Source organism: Homarus americanus, unplaced genomic scaffold (genome assembly GCF_018991925.1).
Source record: "Homarus americanus isolate GMGI-L3 unplaced genomic scaffold, GMGI_Hamer_2.0 scaffold39155, whole genome shotgun sequence".
NCBI lineage: Eukaryota > Metazoa > Arthropoda > Malacostraca > Decapoda > Nephropidae > Homarus > Homarus americanus.
The window spans coordinates 10,695,931-10,715,700 of NW_024737042.1; the positions used below are offsets into that span (position 1 = coordinate 10,695,931).

Below are 19,770 nucleotides of genomic sequence, written 5' to 3' on the forward strand. Positions count from 1 at the left end.
AACACTTGAATTTTCGGCACTTTTGGCGAACCCGCCAAAAAAGCAATTTTCGTAAGGTCCGGACATGAATTTTCGGCATTTATGGCATGTATAGCCTATCTATATTTGCATTTTACCTTTTGTGTTAATTGCATCTGCAAGAGGGTCATACTTCCAGTTATACAGTAAATATATCTAAGTCTCAGTTTAGCAGCTACAACTTGTGGTAAACTGACCTTGTTACTTGTTCCATACATATAACTGAAAAAATTATGTAATACTGTACCACATACATCATTAATGTGAATTCCCAGAAAAAACAAGCGCACTCCAACAATGGGATTTCAGTGTTCTACACATGTTTTTCTTGATACATCTCATCTCGGTTGAGAGTTGATCGACTGTTGCCTATTTGCATCTGCCTTCTTATTTCAAATTTATCTGATAATTTTATGATTCTAGTTTTTAGAATTGTTTGACGACCCAAAATTAAATTCAACAGAATCTTTATATGATGGGTGGGTAGCTGAAACGTCATTCAACTTTACCGTGCTACCAAAGGCCTGAGTGAGGCCACAACATGATCTGACGCCCTCGTTAACACGGAGGGCATAATGCGTCTGGGGCTTCAGAGACGAGTTTGTGGCGCTCTGAGCTGAGGGTGTGAAGAGGATTGGAGTGGTGATGATGAGACTGTCTCTGGTCTGGCTTTCACAAGTATGAGAGTAAGGTAAACAGTTCAATTTGTAGAGTAGATGCCCAGTTATTGATTCTGACTCCAGTCTTTTAGTTTACCATTATGGTGCGTTTTGAGCGGTTTAGTCCGAACGAACCGAACGAGCAGTCAGCGTAGAGCAGAATTCGGCTAGTAAGTACGTGTCTCCGAGTCGAGCCGAGCGCGTCAAACTTTTTTTCCGTAGAGTGTAGTTAAATAATGTAAGCTCATTATTGCAAGGATTCAGATCATTCAGATGCTCGTTGGTGCGCAGTCAGGACGGGTGTTCACGCTGTTCCAGCTACTCGGTGTGTTTTATATTTATCATGGAGTGGAACAGAGAGAAATGTTGAACCTTACTTGGTGAATATGAGAAGTATTCTGAGCTTTAGAATACCCAACACGGCTTATACTACAATAAAGCCAAGAAGCATGATTAATGGGCTAGTATATCACAAGTTATTGAATGTCCCCATGAGAAGCGAAGAAGAAAATGGAAAGTTTGCTGCCAGCTTTAGGAGGGAAAAGACAAAGGAAAAAAAACTGATGTATATGATGCCAAATAATAACTATAAATAATTAATAAATATTAAATTATAATACTAACTTTAAATAATCATTAATTTCTTACAGGTACACAGGAAGTGTATGTGTCGAAATCGCCTTAGCCACATTCTCCTCGATTTCCATTATTTTTTTTTTTGGCTAAGGAATAAGTAATGAAGAAAGTTCTTGCTGCCACTGTCAATCCATACTTAAACTGAGGAAAACGGTGGAAATAAGACGAACACCTGCGAACACGCAGAATGCAGCGAGCTTGCCTGGAACAGCTGGTTCGGTTCGTTCGTGCGCTCTCGGCTTGTTCGGTTCGTTCTGACTAAAACATCACAAAAGCCTTCCCACAGGCATTGTCTAAAATGCAGTCAGTATAAATAGCTTGTGTAATTTTTTTTCAATGTTAGGGTTATGCGTGTGTTCCTAATCACTTATTTTGTTCTAAAGGTAAGGGCTGTGCAAAGTCAGTCATTTAGATGGTTAGGTGGGTGAACTGGTGTCGAGGGGAGGTCTCTAGGATTAGGAAGAAGTACTGTTGTTTCACCTTCCTGCAACAGGCTGAGGAGTCATATGTGTACCTATAGTTTGAATCCACTAAGGTAGCTTCTCTTGTACTACGACTCGTGTACTCTTAGCGACTTCCTGTACACAGTGCCTGGATCACCACAAAAGAGCCCCAAGCACCATCATGAGGTTGACTTTAGTTATTCTATATTTGACATCAGTTTTATCAGTTCTTTCCTTATGATAATTACTTTGTACTCATGGAAAAGGAGAGAGCGACGGTAGGTGGAGAGGAGAACAGGATGGCGATGGATGGGTGAGGGAAGGAGGATGGTGGTGGGTGTATGGAGTAGGAGAGGGAGGCGTTGGGTGGGTGGAAGAGGAAGAAAGGGCGGTGACGGGTGGGTTGGCCTGAGAACACTGCACGGAGGACAACTTGACTCCGAGATGTCTGCATAGTTCACTTCCTAGCTTCCTATTTTTTACGTGTGTATTGCGCGCGCGCGTGTGTGTGTGTGTGCTTGCCTCGCGTTTGTGTGAATTATGGAGTGTATGTATGGTTGGTTCAGGTATCACTGTGAATGCGTCTAGAGGTGTGTTGAAGATTAATGTCATATGTTATATATTTTTGTAAGTGTCCGCGTTAATGATGATTATGTGTACTTAGGTGTCTATGTATTTTGAATGAGTAATAATACCGGTGTGTGTGTGTGTGTGTGTGTCTGTGTGAAGGAAGTATACAATAATCGAAAGATAGCGTGCGGTCTACAAGATATCTAGGTTAGGTGACGTTAGACTTAAGATATCTGTTGACCGCACGCTATAGTAGCACCCAATAATCTTTGTTATCACATGTTTATTACAACAATTCGGTTTATTCTATATAATATTTCATGTCAGAGTGGTTAGTTTATCCGTTATGACCTATATTTTCCTGAAAAGAGTAAACATTAAAAATATTCATTCATTCATTCACACTGTCCCATCGATGCACCGTGAACAAAGGCGGAAAATTATGTAAACTTCAAGGCCACCTGATCCAAAACCAGACTCGAATCGCAGCCAGGGACAAAGAAAAAATGTCTGTTTACCATCCTCTCTCACTGCGCCATAGACTGTCATTATACTATTGCACTTTCTTTGTCGAATATGGTCATATATATACTAGAATTCCCTTTAAACGTATTATAGGATATTTAGATATTTGTAATATTTTTGCAATGGATTTTTTCAAGCTGGTCATAAAGAATTGAATACGCATTAAATTCGAATGCACGAAAAATGCTTAGGATAATGAATGAGAAGAACGCATACGCTAATAAAGGAAATCGTGGGTACGCCAGTGGTGAAGCACCCATGGTGTACGAACCTCTGTCCTGCAGGGCATTGGACAGTGGCATTACCCACATGAATCTGACCTCTATACATATAGCTGTTAATGAATATGATGTATTTCTTTGTGTATGAACCTCTGTCCTGCGCGGCAGTGAGAAGTGACACCACCCTCAGTGTCAAGACCTGACTGAATTACTCAGAATAGGCAAACTGTACTACAAGCTTTGCTAATAAATTTGTTAAACTTAAAAATGGGTACGTCCTGCCAAGACTAGCGTTTTCCTTGTTAAATAACTTAAGTACCCACCAGAAAAACCCACTATTAATATATAACATCGGTATATTTATTACATATTCAGGTCATATGATTAATTTCTATTAGACAAAAATGACAACTAAACAAGAAAATATTCTTGTGTATATAGAAGATTTTTTGGAAATTGTCCGTGTATAAACATATATGTAATAGATAATGTAGATTAGCCTGTCTAGCTCAAGCAGGTCCACAGCATTGACTGGATTTCGTAGAATGTTGCACTAAATTATCGAACACACCTTGAAGAGGAGAGTTCTGTAGTTAAGGGTCCGTGAGTGTGGGTCGTGGTGGCCTGGGGATCGAAGCCATGGTGCCAGATGAGCGACCTGCACCCAACCTGAGCCAGAGTCTTTGTTGTGAGGTGTACGGGAGAGGTCGTCGTAATGGTTACTCCTGAGCTCTTTACGTTCCCGTGTTTTCATTCATCCTTCATTGTTTTTGTGATATTTGCTGTGAACATTTATATGTTCACGGAGTTACCGTCCTTACTAGCTCAGGGAGGGAGGAATAGGGTGGTGTATATTAAGGATTTTCGCTCAGCAACGTCAGTACATACCACAGTTGCAGAAGGCTATCAGAGATTGGCAAGCAGCCCAGCAACTGTTACAGCATTCACAGAAAGGTAAGTGAATGTCACGTAGGCCTCATCACCCGCTTGCTGCGCTTCATGGTCAAAATGTCATGTCCTCGGTAAGGGTATTGGAACGTACTTTTATTTTTTAATTATCCTGGAAAATGACGTGTATTGTCTAATAAATTTAATTGTTTAAAATAATATTAAATGGTCACGGGAGATATTCTCAGTATCGAACTGGATGCATTATTTTTCATCGCTTCAAGGGATGGCTGACGTATGAGCGATAAAGATGGTGTGTCAGTCTCACCTGGTGGACTGTTGCCATGTTCATCGTTATCTCGACTATCGCATAGTTCATTTCATTCTTTAAAGAAGAGAAACTGAAATGAGGACTCTCATCACCCGACAAAAGCATGCTAATCGAGTATCGAAAGACGCCATTAATAATAATAACAATAGAAATGACTGCCTGATTATGTAGCACAATTATGAAAACAACGAAGACAATTATTTTTCGGTTTGTGTATAACAACACGTTTAAGGTCCTGTCAGTCCACCCACGAGTGTCAAGGATTAAAGTCAATATATTATTCATGTATTAATGTCAGGCAGTGTGGCAGTGGTTGTTGAATAAGATGTTATCAAACTACAATAATTAGATTATGTACTGGCTAGTGTGTCTGTGATCAGTGTATACTGTGTAGGGTCTGTAGTATTTATTTCTTGAGCATTGACAACCCGGTTTAATTTTTAAAGTGTATGACCTTGATTGATAAGCCTTTTGATAAGTGAATCTGTTTCAAACCTAAACGACCCTATATATATATATATATATATATATATATATATATATATATATATATATATATATATATATATATATATATATATATATATATATATATATATACACAACGTAACTTATAATTTCTTATGATTCAATGAGTTCCTTGCTAACCTGTATAATTATGACTACGTTAAAGGTGCGAAAATATGTATTATGTAGTGTATGTTCTAAAGTACTAGCTAACAACATACAGCAGTTGTTTGAACACATTGATTATTGTTGGTCATAGTGGACACAGGCTACTCAAGGAAGCAGCACCACTTGCCTAGGCCAACGTTAAAAGCACTTTTTCCCACAATAAGTTACCCTGTTATGGGGCGTAGACTATTCAAGCCAGCCAGACTGAAGTGTTTTACCAAGGTGCACAGTTTTCCACTTTTTTAACATTTAAAACCAAAACAGCTATTGATGTTTTAATTTGGTTTAACAGAGAATTGTTCACTTGGTATCATAGTTGTAAAAAAAATGGAAAGTGATAAAGACGGGTTAACACCTTACGTGATTATGATTCTGACGCGCTGTATACATCATGTTATGAAGAGACTTTACAGTGTTCACAAAGAAATAGCAACTATACGGTAAGATTTCCATGGCCTTGCATTGTTGTTGTTAGGAGGAATATTATCATTTAGTGTTGCTGTTCCCATAATGTGAAACGTCATTCATCTCTGCATCACCACACGTACAGTATAATAGTTCCACACGTTAATACTTCACTTATCCGTGACATCGAAAACTAGGTTTATTGTGGCTAATATATTCTGGTTTCATGTTTATGGCAGTGATCTGCACTAAATGGCGCGCTGGCTAGTGATTTGACAACAAATTATCATTATACTCTATTGTGTTTTTCTTTTAGAAAATGTGTTGGTTCACTTTACGTGGTCATATCGATGTACAGTACAACAATTGTCGTTTATAAACTAATGTTGGCAACTCAACAAGTACAATTAATATCTTTAGTTGTGAGATAAAGTAAATGAATAATATGAACACGACAACTTATCAGTCTTAGGAGTGATATCGGGAACACAATAACGATATTACATGTTTTATGGTAATGGAAAAGCCTATAGTTGGTAAGTCGTGCTAAGCATTAGATCATTATGCCTGGGAAGTTTTATACCGTAATATATATTTACAGTATATTAGATCGGTAGAGGGAGAGAAGAAAAATATTACACATTCGTTGTCAACATAAATTTAAGGGCGCTAAAGAACGTGATTCACATTCTTAATCAACAGCACCAGTAGATATCTTAAGATAAATAAATGTCAGAATGTTTCTGGTCCAGCCAATGAGGTTATTGGTTAAGACTTACAGTATTATGGAAGTTGCTGTAACTGTAATCTTGTTTATGGATCATTTGATTTTGTTACATACTCAGAAATTCGTGATGACAGTACTGTACTCGAGTGCCACAATAACTTGCTGGTACTGGACTGATCACTTATGTTGATGGCAGAATCAAACTAGAGCTTGAGTGACCTGCAGTGTGAAAAAAATATTAATGTTTTATATTTTACGTAAGGGATTACAGTATATGCTTTCATCGTCGCCTGCCGCAACATCCTGTAGTAAAGGTTAAATATCACCAGTTAAAGACGACATAGATTACTCCATATTTTTTAAGTAGTAAACCTCATCGTACAGCCTTTAGTGCCTCCAACGATGCAGTTGCGTGCAGGGAGAACCAAAAGGCTCTATTTGTACAGGAAAGCTGGTTTTAAATATATTTGTTAGAAAAAGTATGTTGGAGCGTGACAAGTTGAAGATAAATATTATTTGCTGTGCAATGCACTTGTCATTGTGTTCACTGTTCAGCCTCTGTGTTTGTGTTTTACTTCCATTGGTATCACGTGGTGTGGTTGCTCTGCTGTTTTGGGGTAATGTCCACGTCGTCCATGGCCTTCAGCGAAAAGGTCACAGGTTATAAATGATACGACAGGTTGGGTAACTGGAAAATCACTCCATACACGTTGAGTTGTATGTGTTAAATAGACAGGAAACTTAAGCCGCCAAAACGACAGTCGGAGATGCGATAATGAAACTACAACTTGCTATATACTGTACAGTACAGTGGCTCCGACTGGGGTGGGGATGACTTATGTCACTTCATCCCTTTGAGATGTATTAATGTTTTTTGTATCTCAATAAACGTATCAATTCTTAAGATGTCACTGGTGAGAAATTAATCACCGAGAAGATTTCTGTATGTACAAATGATTATAGTTTATTTAGCATATGAGTCAGATCTCGGTGCCTCGGTGTATTAAAACTCGATCTATAAATTAATCCCCCCCCCCTGTTTTGGTTTATATCGCAAAAGAAAACGATCTCAAGCGTGGTCTGTCAGAAGGGGTCTTTTTCCAGCGTCAAGGGTTGGCTGTTGGCCGGAATTGTGGATACTGTCAACTTGACTGACATCTCATGGATATCTAGATTCAACTTCCTAAGGAAATAATGTGTTGACAAGATGCTGACCCCATTTTATATAAGTGTTGGGCTCAGAAAACGAAAAGCGATCACAACGCGTTTTGGTTGTTTTCAAAATAATCAGTTAATTGGATTTTACCCTAACCTAATCCAATCCAAACTAACCTAACCTAACCTATAACAAAATCTCGCTTCTGTTTATTTTACAAACAATCACAATTCGTTGTGGTCGCTCTCCATTTTCTGAGCTCAACATAAGCACTGATCATGGTGAAACAAACACCACCCAACTTCTCGACACTAACTCACTCTTGGTAAGGGTTTCCATCAAGTAACACGAGGGTAATAATTCTTTATTTATAATTTAACCTAAGTATCAGGATTGTTTTTTTCTTCATGATTACGACAGTAATCTTAAATTATCTCGAACGCAACCATATGAAAATTTTATAAGCGTTCAATTTAAACGACCACGGTTTGCAGCCTCTGCTTACGCTTATAAAGGTTGAACTTTACCATTTTTTAGTGTTATTTCATCCTGCGGTAGTAATTAAAATGTTTGGTGTCAGGAGACCAGATGTGGAAATTATGGTGATGAAATTCGTTCTTCCAGATGTTTTAGCTTTTTGGTCTCCTTCCTTAAGTGGAATGTAATTTTAATACTCAACTACCAAGTGAAAATATATCTTGTGGTGATGGAACTCGTAGTTTTAAAGTAAGATAGATGTAATTTTCTTGCTTCCTGTTGTTGTAACACACCAGGCTGGCTGCTGTCTGCCACCAGTTAATATTATTCCCTGACTTCCTGTTGTTGTAGCACCAGGCTGGCTGCTGTCTGCCACCAGTTAATATTATTCCCTGACTTCCTGTTGTTTGTAGCACCAGGCACAGCTGCTGTCTGCCACCAGAGTTAATATTATTCCCTGACTTCCTGTTGTTTGTAGCACCAGGCTGCCTGCTATCTGCCACCAGTTAATGTATTTAGACTTCCTGTTGTTTGTAGCACCAGGCTGGCTGTCACCACCAGTTAATATTATTCTGACTACCTGTTGTTGTGGCACCAGGCTGGCTGCTGTCACCACCAGTTAATATTATTCCTGACTTCCTGTTGTTGTAGCACCAGGCTGTGCTGCTCTGCCACCAATTAATGTATTCCCCAGGCTTCCTGTTGTTGTAGCACCAGGCTGGCTGCTGTCTGCCACCAGTTAATATTATTCCCTGACTTCCTGTTGTTGTAGCACCAGGCTGGCTGCTGTCTGCCACCAGTTAATATTATTCCTGACACCCTGTTGTTGCTTAGCACCAGGCTGGCTGCTGTCTGCCACCAGTTAATATTCTGACTTCCTGTTGTTTGTAGCACCAGGCTGGCTGCTGTCACCAGTTATTATTCTGACTTCCTGTTGTTGTAGCACCAGGCTGGCTGCTGTCTGCCACCAGTTAATATTATTCCCAGACTTCCTGTTGTTTGTGGCACCAGGCTGCCTGCTGTCTGCCGCAGTTAATATTATTCCCTGACTTCTGTTGTTGTAGCACCAGGCTGCCTGCTGTCTGCTTACCCGGTTAATATTATTCTGACTTCCTGGCTGACCCACAGCAGCACCAGGCTGGCTGCTGTCTGCCACCAGTTAATGGTATTCCCAGACTTCCTGTTGTTGTAGCACCAGGCTGGCTGCTGTCTGCACCAGTTAATATTATTCCCTGACTTCCTGTTGTTCCAGCAGCACCAGGCTGGCTGCTGTCTGCCACCAGTTAATATATTCCCTGACTTCCTGTTGTTTGTAACACCAGGCTGGCTGCTGTCTGCCACCAGTTGTATTCCCTGACTTCCTGTTGTTGTAGCACCAGGCTGGCTGCTGTCTGCCACCAGTTAATAATGTGTTCCTGACTTCCTGTTGTTGTAGCACCAGGCTGGCTTATCTGCCGCAGTTAATATTATTCCCTGACTTCCTGTTGTTGTAGCACCAGGCTGCCTGCTGTCTGCCACCAGTTAATGTATTCCCCAGACTTCCTGTTGTTTGTAGCACCAGGCTGGCTGTATCTGCCACCAGTTAATATTATTCCCTGACTTCCTGTTGTTGTAGCACCAGAAGCTGGCTGCTGCTCTGCCACAGTTAATATTATTCCCTGACTTCCCTGTTGTTTGTAGCACCAAGGCTGGCTGCTGTCTGCCGCAGTTAATATTATTCCCTGACGCTGCCTGTTGTTTGTAGCACCCAGGCTGGCTGCTGTCTGCCACCAGTTAATATTATTCCCAGACTTCCTGTTGTTGCTGGCACCAGGCTGCCTGCTATCTGCCACCAGTTAATATTATTCCTGACTTCCTGTTGTTTGCTTGGCACCAGGCTGGCTGCTGTCTGCCACCAGTTAATATTATTCCCAGACTTCACTGTTGTTGTAGCACCAGGCTGCCCGCCTGTCTGCCACCAGTTAATATTATTATTCCTGACTTCCTGTTGACAGCACCAGGCCGGCTGCTTATCTTGCCACCAGTTAATATTGACTTCCACTGTTGTTAGCACCAGGCTGGCTGCTGTCTGCCACCAGTTAATGTGTTCCCCCAGCTTCCTGTTGTTGTACAGCACCAGGCTGGCTGCTGTCTGCCACCAGTTAATATTATTCCCTGACTTCCTGTTGTTGTGCTGGGCTGCCTGCTGTCTGCCACCAGTTAATATTATTCCCAGACTTCCTGTTGTTGTAGCACCAGGCTGCTGTCTGCCACCAGTTAATATTATTCTGACTTCCTGTTGTTGCGGCACCAGGCTGGCTGCTGTCTGCACAGTTAATATTGTTCCAGACTTCCCTGTTTGTTTGTAGCACCAGGCTGGCTGCTGTCTGCCACCAGTTAATATTGTTCCCTGACTTCACTGTTGTTGTAGCACCAGGCTGCTGCTGTCTGCCACCAGTTAATATTATTCCTGACTTCCTGTTGTTGTGGCAGCACCAGGCTGTTGCTTATCTGCCGCAGTTAATATTATTCCCAGACTTCCTGTTGTTTGTAGCCACCCAGGCTGCCTGCTGTCTGCCACCAGTTAATATTATTCCCTGACTTCCATATTGTTGTAGCACCAGGCTGGCTGCTCTCCCTGCAAGTTAATATTATTCCCAGACTTCCCTGTTGTTATTTGTAGCACAGGCACAGCTGCTATCTGCCACCAGTTAATATTATTCCCTGACTTCCTGTTGTTGTAGCACCAGGCTGGCTGCTGTCTGCCACCAGTTAATATTATTGTTCCTGACTTCCTGTTGTTGTAGCACCAGGCTGGCTGCTGTCTGCCACCAGTTAATAGTATTCCCCGAACTTCCTGTTGTTTTGTAGCACCAGGCTGGCCATATCTTACCACCAATTAATATTATTCCCAGACTTCCTGTTATTTTGTAGCACCAGGCTACCTGCTCTCACCACAATTGTGTATTCCTGACTTCCTGTTGTTTGCTGTGGCACCAGGCTGGCTGCTGTCTGCCACCAGTTAATATTGTTCCCAGACTTCCTGTTTATTTTGTGGCGCCAGGCTGGCTGCTGTCTGCCACCAGTTAATATTATTCTGACTGCTGTTGTTTGTAGCAGGCGCTGTCTGCCACCAGTTAATATTATTCCTGACTTCCTGTTGTTTGTAGCACACCAGGCTGGCTGCTATCTGCCACCAGTTAATATTATTCCCTGACTTCCTGTTGTTGTAGCACCAGGCTGCCTGCTGTCTGCCACCAGTTAATGTATTCCCCAGACTTCCCTGTTGTAGCACCAGGCTGGCTGCTGTCTGCCACCAGTTAATATTATTCCCTGACTTCCTGTTGTTGTAGCACCAGGCTGGCTGCTGTCTGCCACCAGTTAATATTATTCCCTGACTTCACCCTGTTGTTGTAACCAAGGCTGGCTGCTGTCTGCCACCAGTTAATATTGTTCTGACTTCCCTGTTGTTTGTAGCACCAGGCTGGCTGCTGTCTGCTTACCAGTTAATATTATTCCCCAGACTTCCTGTTGTTGTGGCACCAGGCTGGCTGCTGTCTGCCACCAGTTAATATTATTCCCTGACTTCCTGTTGTTTGTAGCACCAGGCACCTTTGCTGTCTGCAGTTAATATTATTCCCTGACTTCCTGTTGTTGTAGCACCAGGCTGGCTGCTGTCTGCTTACCAATTGTGTATTCTGACTTCCTGTTATTTGTAGCACCAGGCTGGCTGTATCTGCTGCCAGTTAATATTATTTAGACTTCCTGTTGTTTGTAGCACCAGGCTGGCTGCTGCTGTCTGCCACCAGTTAATATTGTTCCCTGACTTCCCTGTTGTTTGTAGCACCAGGCTGGCTGTATCTGCCGCCACCAGTTGATATTATTCCCCTGACTTCCCTGTTGTTGTAGCACCAGGCTGGCTGCTGTCTTACCAGTTAATAATATTCCCTGACTTCCTGTTGTTGTAGCACCAGGCGTGGCTGCTATCTGCCACCAATTCAATATTATTCCCTGACTTCCTGTTGTTTGGCAGCACCAGGCTGGCTGCTGTCTTGCCACCAGTTAATATTATTCCCTGACTTCCTGTTGTTTAGCAGCACCAGGCTGGCTGCTATCTGCCACCAGTTAATATTGTTCCCTGACTTCCTGTTGTTTTGTAGCACCAGGCTGGCTGTATCTGCCGCAGTTAATATTCCTGACTTCCTGTTGTTTGTAGCACCGGGCTGGCTGCTGTCTGCCACCAGTTAATATTGTTCCCAGACTTCCTGTTGTTGTAGCACCAGGCTGCCTGTATCTGCCACCAGTTAATAATATTCCTGACTTTACCACTGTTGTTTGCTGGCACCAGGGCTGGCTGCTTATCTGCCACCAGTTAATGTATTCTGACTTCCTGTTGTTGTAGCACCAGGCTGGCTGCTTATCTTGCTTACCGGTTAATATTATTCCTGACTTCACTGTTATTTGTAGCACCAGGCTGCCTGCTGTCTCTACTTACCAGTTGTCTTCAGCCCTGACTTCCTGTTGTTGTAGCACCAGGCGCTGGCTGCTGTCTGCCACCAGTTAATGTATTCCCCCAGACTTCCTGTTGTTGCCCAGCACCAGGCTGGCTGCTGTCTGCCACCAGTTATTTGTTCTGACTTCCTGTTGTTGCTGGGCTGGCTGCTGTCACCACCAGTTAACCGTATTCCCTGTGACTTCCACTGTTGTTGTAGCACCAGGCTGGCTGCTGTCTGCTTTATCAATTTGCTTATTATTCCCCAGACTTCCTGTTGACTGCTTGGCACCAGGCTGGCTGCTGTCTGCCTGGTTAATATTATTCCCAGACTTCCTGTTGTTGGCACCGGGGCTGGCTGCTGTCACCTGCCAGTTAATATTATTCTGGGCTTCCTGTTGTTGCGCGCAGGCTGGCTGCTGTCTGCCACCAGTTAATATTATTTCCCAGACTTCCTGTTGTTTGTAGCACCAGGCTGGCTGCTGTCTGCCACCAGTTAATGTATTCCCTGACTTCCCACTGTTGTTGTAGCACCAGGCTGCTGCTGTCTGCCACCAATTAATATTTGTTGACTTTGTTGTAGCACCAGGCTGGCTGCTGTCACCACCAGTTAATATTATTCCCTGACTTCCTGTTGACATAGCACCAGGCGGCTTGCTGCCACCTGGTTATGCTTCCTTCCTGACTTCCTGTTGTTGGCACCAGGCTGCCTGCTGTCTGCACCAGTTAATATTGTTCCCTGACTTCTGTTGTTGCGCTGAATGGCTGTTATCTGCACCAGTTCTTATTCTATTTATATTTAGGCGTTGTAGCACCAGGCTTTTACTGCTATCGCACCCGGTGCATGTGTTCTAACCACTGTTGCTTCCAGGCTGCCTCTGCCACCAGTTAATATTATTCCTGACTTCCTGTTGTTTGCTTGGCACGCAGGCTGTGCTGTCTGCCACCAGTTAATGTGTATTCCTGACTTCCTGTTGTTGTAGCACCAGGCTGGCTGCTTTCTCCTTTGAATTAATAATATTCCCCTGACTTCCTGTTGTTTGTAGCACCAGGCTGGCCTTATCTGCCACCAGTTAATATTATTCCCTGACTTCCTGTTGTTGCGCAGGCTTTGCCTGCTGTCTGCCACCAGTTATCTGTTCCCTGACTTCCTGTTGTTTGTAGCACCAGGCTGGCTGTTTGTCACCACCTAACGCAGGCTTCAGCTGTCTGCCACCAGTTAATGTATTCCCTGACTTCCTGTTGTTTGCCTTTCCAGGCTGGCTGCTATCTGCCACAGTTAATGTGTTACAGCTTCCTGTTGTTTGTAGCACCAGGCTGGCTGCTGTCTGCCACCCAGTTAATATTATTCCCTGACTTCCTGTTATTTTGTAGCACCAGGGCGGCTGCTGTCTGCCCACCAGTTAATATTATTCCCTGACTTCCTGTTTATTTGTAGCACCAGGCTGGCTGCTGTCTGCCACCAGTTAATGACCTGACTTTACTGTTTGTAGCACCAGGCTGTGCTGTCTGCCACCAGTTAATATTATTCCCTGACTTCCTGTTGTTGCTGTAGCACCAGGCTGCTGCTGTCTGCCACCAGTTAATATTATTCCCTGACTTCTGTTGTGGCACCAGGCTGGCTGCTGTCTGCCACCAGTTAATATTATTCCCTGACTTCCTGTTGTTTGTAGCACCAGGGCTGGCTGCTTATCTTATACCAGTTGATATTGGCCTGACTTCCTGTTGTTTGTAGCGCAGGCTGCCTGCTGTCTGCCACCAGTTAATAGTATTCCTGACTGCTGTTGTTGTAGCACAGGCTGCCTGCTGTCTGCCACCGGTTAATGGCCTTCTGACTTCACCAGTGTTGTAGCACCAGGCTGGCTGCTGTCTGCACCAGTTAATATTATTCCTGACTTCCTGTTGTTCCTTAGCACCAGGCTGGCTGCTGTCTGCCACCAGTTAATGGCTATTCCTGACTTCCTGTTGGTGCTTGGCACCAGGCTGGCTGCTGTCTGCCACCAGTTATTATTCCCTGACTTCCCTGTTGTTGTAGCACCAGGCTGGCTGCTATATCTGCCACCAGTTAATATTGTTCCTGTTTCCCTGTTGTTGTAGCACCAGGCTGGCTGCTGTCTGCCACCAGTTAATGTTTCATTCCCAGACTTCCTGTTGTTGTAGCACCAGGCTGGCTGCTGTCTACCACCAATGATTAATATTATTTCCTGACTTCCTGTTGTTTGGCGCTTTCCAGGCTGGCTGCTGTCTGCCACCAGTTGATATTATTCCTGACTTCCTGTTGTTTGTAGCACCAGGCTGCTGTCTTGCACCAGTTAATGTATTCCCCAGACTTCCTGTTGCCTTGGCACCAGACAACGCATCTGCCAGTTAATATTATTCCTGACTTCCTGTTGTTGTAGCACCAGGCTGGCTGCTGTCTGCCACCAGTTAATATTATTCCCAGACTTCTGTTGTTGTAGCAGCACCAGGCCCAGCTTGCTGTCTGCCACCAGTTGATATTATTCCCTGGCTTCCTGTTGTTGCTGCTTTGGGCTGCTTATCTGCCACCAGTTAATATTATTCCTGACTTCCTGTTGTTTGTAGCACCAGGCTGCTGTCTGCCACCAGTTAATATTATTCCCCAGACTCTGTTGATGACATGGCACCAGATGGCTGCTGTCATACCAGTTAATATTTGTTCCTGACTTCCTGTTGTTGTAGCACCAGGCTGGCTGCTATCTGCCACCAGTTGATATTATTTCACTGTTCCTGTTGTTTGCCTTTTCAGGCCAGCTTATGTATCTGCCTGATTAATATTATTCCCCAGACTTCCTGTTGTTTGCTGGGCTGGCTGCTGTCTGCCACCAGTTAAATATTGTTCCTGACTTCACTGTTGTTGCTTGGCACAGGCTTGGCTGTATCTGCCTGATTCAATATTCCCTGACTTCCTGTTTTGGCACCAGGCTGGCTGCTGTCTCTACCACCAGTTAATGTATTCTGACTTCCTGTTGTTTGTAGCACCAGGCTGGCTGTATCGCGAAGTTAATATTGTTCCCTGACTTCCTGTTGTTGCAGCACCAGGCTGGCTGCTGTCTGCCACCAGTTGATGTTATTCCTGACTTCCTGTTGTTGTAGCACCAGGCTGGCTTAGCAACTCTATACCAGTTAATATTATTCCTGACTTCCTGTTGTTGTGCTGGGCTGGCTGCTGTCTGCCACCAGTTAATGTATTCCCAGACTTCCTGTTGTTGCTGGCACCAGGCTGGCTGCTGTCTTGCCACCAGTTCAATATTATTCCTGACTTCCTGTTGTTGCCTTTTGGGCTGGCTGCTGTCTGCCTGTTGTCTTCCTTCACTGGCTTCCCACTGTTGTTTAGCCAGCACCAGGCTGGCTGCTGTCTGCCACCAGGTTGTGTATTCCCTGGCTTCCTGTTGTTTGTAGCACCAGGCTGGCTGCTGTCCTGCCACCAGTTGATAGTATTCCTGACTTCCTGTTGTTTGTAGCACCAGGCTGGCTGCTGTCTGCCACCAGTTAATATTATTCCCTATTCCCTGTTGTTTGCTTGCTGGGCTGGCTGCTGTCTGCCACCGTTTGATATTATTCCCCAGACTTCCTGTTGTTGTGGCCTTTTGGGCTGGCTGTCTGCCACCAATTGTGTGACCTGGCTTCCTGTTGTTTGTGGCACCAGGCTGGCTGCTGTCTGCCACCAGTTGATATTCCCTGACTTCCTGTTGTTGCCAGCACCAGGCTTCCAGCTGCTGTCTTACCGGTTAATATTGTTCCCAAGACTTCCTGTTGTTGTAGCACCAGGCTGGCTGCTGTCTGCCACCAGTTAATATTATTCCTGACTTCCTGTTGTTGTAGCACCAGGCTGGCTGCTGTCTGCCACCAGTTAATAGCCATTCCTGACTTCCTGTTGTGCTGAAACACCATCACACAGTTAATATTATTCCCTGACGCTTCCTGTATTTGTGGCAGGCTGTTGCTGTCACCACCAGTTAATATTATTCCCTGACTTCCTGTTGTTTGTGGCTTTCCATTTAATGCTGTCTGCCACCAGTTGATATTGTTCCCTGACTTCCTGTTGTTTGTAGCACAGGCTGTTCCTTATCCTGCCACTGGTTCATGTTGTTCTGACTTCCTGTTGTTGTAGCACCAGGCTGGCTGCTGTCTGCCACCAAGTTAATGTATTCCCAGACTTCCTGTTGTTTGTGGCACCAGGCTGGCTGCTGTCTGCCACCAGTTAATGTATTCCCCTGACTTCCTGTTGTTTGTAGCGCCAGGCTGACTGCTGTCTTTCGTTAATATTATTCCTGACTTCCATATTTGTTGCTGGCACCAGGCTGGCTGCTGTCTGCCGCAGTTAATATTTTACAAGCTTCCTGTTGTTGCCAGCACCCAGGCTGGCTGCTGTCTGCCACCAGTTAATATTATTCACAAACTGCATTGTTGTAGCGCAGGCTGGCTGCGCATCTTGCCACCAGTTAATATTATTCCCTGGCTTCCATATTTGTTTGTAGCACCAGGCTGGCTGCTGTCTGCACCGGTTAATGCTGTTCTGTTTACTGTTGTTGCGCACCAGGCTGGCTGCTATCTTACCAGTTAATGTGTCCCTGACTTCCTGTTGTTTGTAGCACCAGGCTGGCTGCTGTCTGCACCAGTTAATGTATTCCTGACTTCCATATTTGTTTGTAGCACCAGGCTGGCTGCTATCTGCACCACCAGTTAATGTATTCCTGACTTCCTGTTGTTTGTGGCACCAGGCTGGCTGCTGGCATCTGCCGCCAGTTAATATTATTCCCTGACTTCCCTGTTGTGTGTAGCACCAGGCTGGCTGCTGTCTGCCACCAGTTAATATTATTCCCTGACTTCCTGTTGTTGCGCTTAGGCTGGCTGCTATCTGCCTGCAGTTAATGTATTCCCTGACTTCCTGTTGTTGCCCAGCACCAGGCTGGCTGTCTGCCACGCAGTTAATATTATTCCCTGGCTTCTGTTGTTGCCCAGCGCAGGCTGCCACCACCAGTTACTATTCCCTGACTCCACCCCACCACTTCTGTTGTCGTCTTCACTTGGGTCGATAGTGACCGCCAACAGGGTGAAGCTGGGAGGGCTAGTCACAACAGCTGACCTCTCCGTGACGTGTGGCTGTCTGTCTCGTAACTGCTCCACCTTTGACACGTTACCTTGTTCCCGGAGCACCTGGTATACAGAATCCGTCTTGATGTTAGTGAAGGTCATTCTTACCTTGTGTATTATCTGTCGTATACCATGTGGAAATTTTGTAATTAATCTCCTTAACCAGCCATTAATGGATTAATTATAAATTTGCACTTATTTTTAAACTGTCTCCAACGTTGTCGGAGATTTGTTGTAACCACATTTGTGGAAAACCACAGCGCGCTTACACTTAAAATTTGTTGTGTACGTTTCACATGTTCATTTTCAATATAACTTTTATGAAAGTTATTTTGTTGTCAGTGTACAAACATCATCCAACAGTCGTCTGATAATTATTGAGGTGAGGTGAGGTGATGAGCGGCTGGTGAAAGGGACAAGCGATGCGTCGGAGTACTGCATGGTAATGAACCTCATGAGAAGACTATTGCCGCCCGGCTACTTTGCTTGTTGGGGGGAGCACTGTAAAGTTTTCAATCTGATGAAGGTTATGAATCCAGTCGCATCCGGAACCTCAGAATTCAACTATCTTGACTAGGTAGATTTTTTTTATCAACACTTGACGTCATGGTGGTGGCAGCTGAGTAGTTGCCAACATAAAGTTTGCCTCGACTGAAATTGTTCTCTCGAGCCCAAACTTATGTAGTGCTGACGCCGTATAGTTGCAACAAGAATACCTGCCGCAAATATGTTCTTATTTTGTCTTCCGAGACGTAGGTAGGCAGACCTGGCGTCAACAGTGGAGAGTGAGTGACCACGGTGGTTGGGTGGGGGCACTTGAGGAACATTGGGTAGGTTGGGCCTGATCACGGTTCTTGTCAGCCCGCATTTCAGCTTCCAAGAATGTGCTCGGAGGGTCGGCGGAGTGCTGGAGGCTGGCCAAAATGTTACGATCCACTAGATTGATCCATAACTTGAGAGTTTTTTGGGGAATATTGACTACTGGTGTGTGTGTGTGTGTTGATTAATGCTGTGTGAGGCTGATTGATGTTGTGAGGCATAGTGTGTTTAAGTTGCTAGGCAGGCATAGTGTGTTTAAGTTGCTAGGCAGGCATAGTGTGTTTAAGTTGCTAGGCAGGCAAGTAAAGTGTTAGTGGACAGGAAGTTGACTGATAATGAAGACCAGACTACAGTACAGTATACCGGTATATACAGTGTACTGCACCAGTATATTTGGGTCTTAAAATTACAGGAATATGATGACCTCATTCACATAGCTTAACATGCTGTACCGGTATATTAGATCCTGAAATTACAGGAGTATGATGATAGTGCATTTCCTGTCCCAGCCACAAGGGAACACTCACGACTGTTAGGCCTTGAGACGTACTGAACAACACCACGCTATTTAGGAGTTACTGAATAATGGATAGGTTCTTGACGTGGCTGTGTGGAAGCGAATACTTTTTGTATTGCTTAATATTGTCTTAACTGAGCTGTGGTAAGGGATCATATTATATACTACTGGATATCTAACAAGGTATTGGCTAAGGTGATTTAAGGAAACGCTTGTGATATTAGATAATTCTGGTATGATCTTGGTTGGGAACATGTGGCTGTGGGATGTCCCTGGTGTGATACAGGTTGGTTGGGTGAGAGGAGTGTTACTCGCGGGTGTGTGTGTGGACTTGTGATTTAGGAAGAACTTCTCTCTCTCACTCACTAGATTGGCTGTTGGTGGGTTGGCAGAATCCTACATTACATGAATAAATTTCTACTTCATATTTGGCAGGAAAATTCAACTAGGAAGAGTAACTCAGTCCGAGTAGCCTAGACCAAGGAGGAGGTAAAATGTGTATGGATATGGTAGCGACCGTATATAAGTTTTTATCTGTGGATGGTCGTCTTTTTTGACTCACAATTCTTCATCGACCGTAATGTGGAAGTACTTAAAATAATGATGAAATTAAAGTGGTAACTTATATATTTATCGTGTCGTTGCATTATTAAGACCTTGAAACAATGCAATAATGATTACCCCCCCAAGGAAAAAAAATATACCTCTATATATTATGTAATTTGATAAAGGGTAACCCACAAAAAATACCCGACTGGCCTACCTACCGTAATTTATATATATATTTTTTTTATCGGTGAGCTAGACTTTTGTTTTTCGTAATATTGACAGTTAACTCTTGCCACACCACGGAAGACAGACGTGCAGGATCTGAAGAGTAGTTTCGCAAGATGATTTTTTTTTATACTAAAGATCATATAATTTTAGAACAAATTTATTTTTAGCGACGACGAAGACTTACGCTACCCCTCCCCCTCCCCTACCCCGTGTGCACCGTCTGTGTATTTGACCGAGAAAATGAAACTTGTTAAACGTAATGGGTTAATATCAGTGATTGTTGGGTTATTCTTAGCTTGGAATATTTATGTATTTAATTAAAGCGAAGATTACATAAACT

General features: G+C 43.7%; 1 protein-coding gene across 1 annotated transcript in view; it reads left to right on the forward strand.

Moving 5' to 3' along the window:
• The first annotated feature begins 3,741 nt into the window (after positions 1-3,741).
• Positions 3,742-19,770, forward strand: part of LOC121872711 — a 136,694-nt gene continuing 120,665 nt past the window's right edge. Inside the window, exon 1 of the mRNA XM_042375717.1 lies at positions 3,742-4,026. The gene's annotated coding sequence lies outside the window, so the exon portion shown is untranslated. The remainder of the gene's footprint in view (positions 4,027-19,770) is intronic.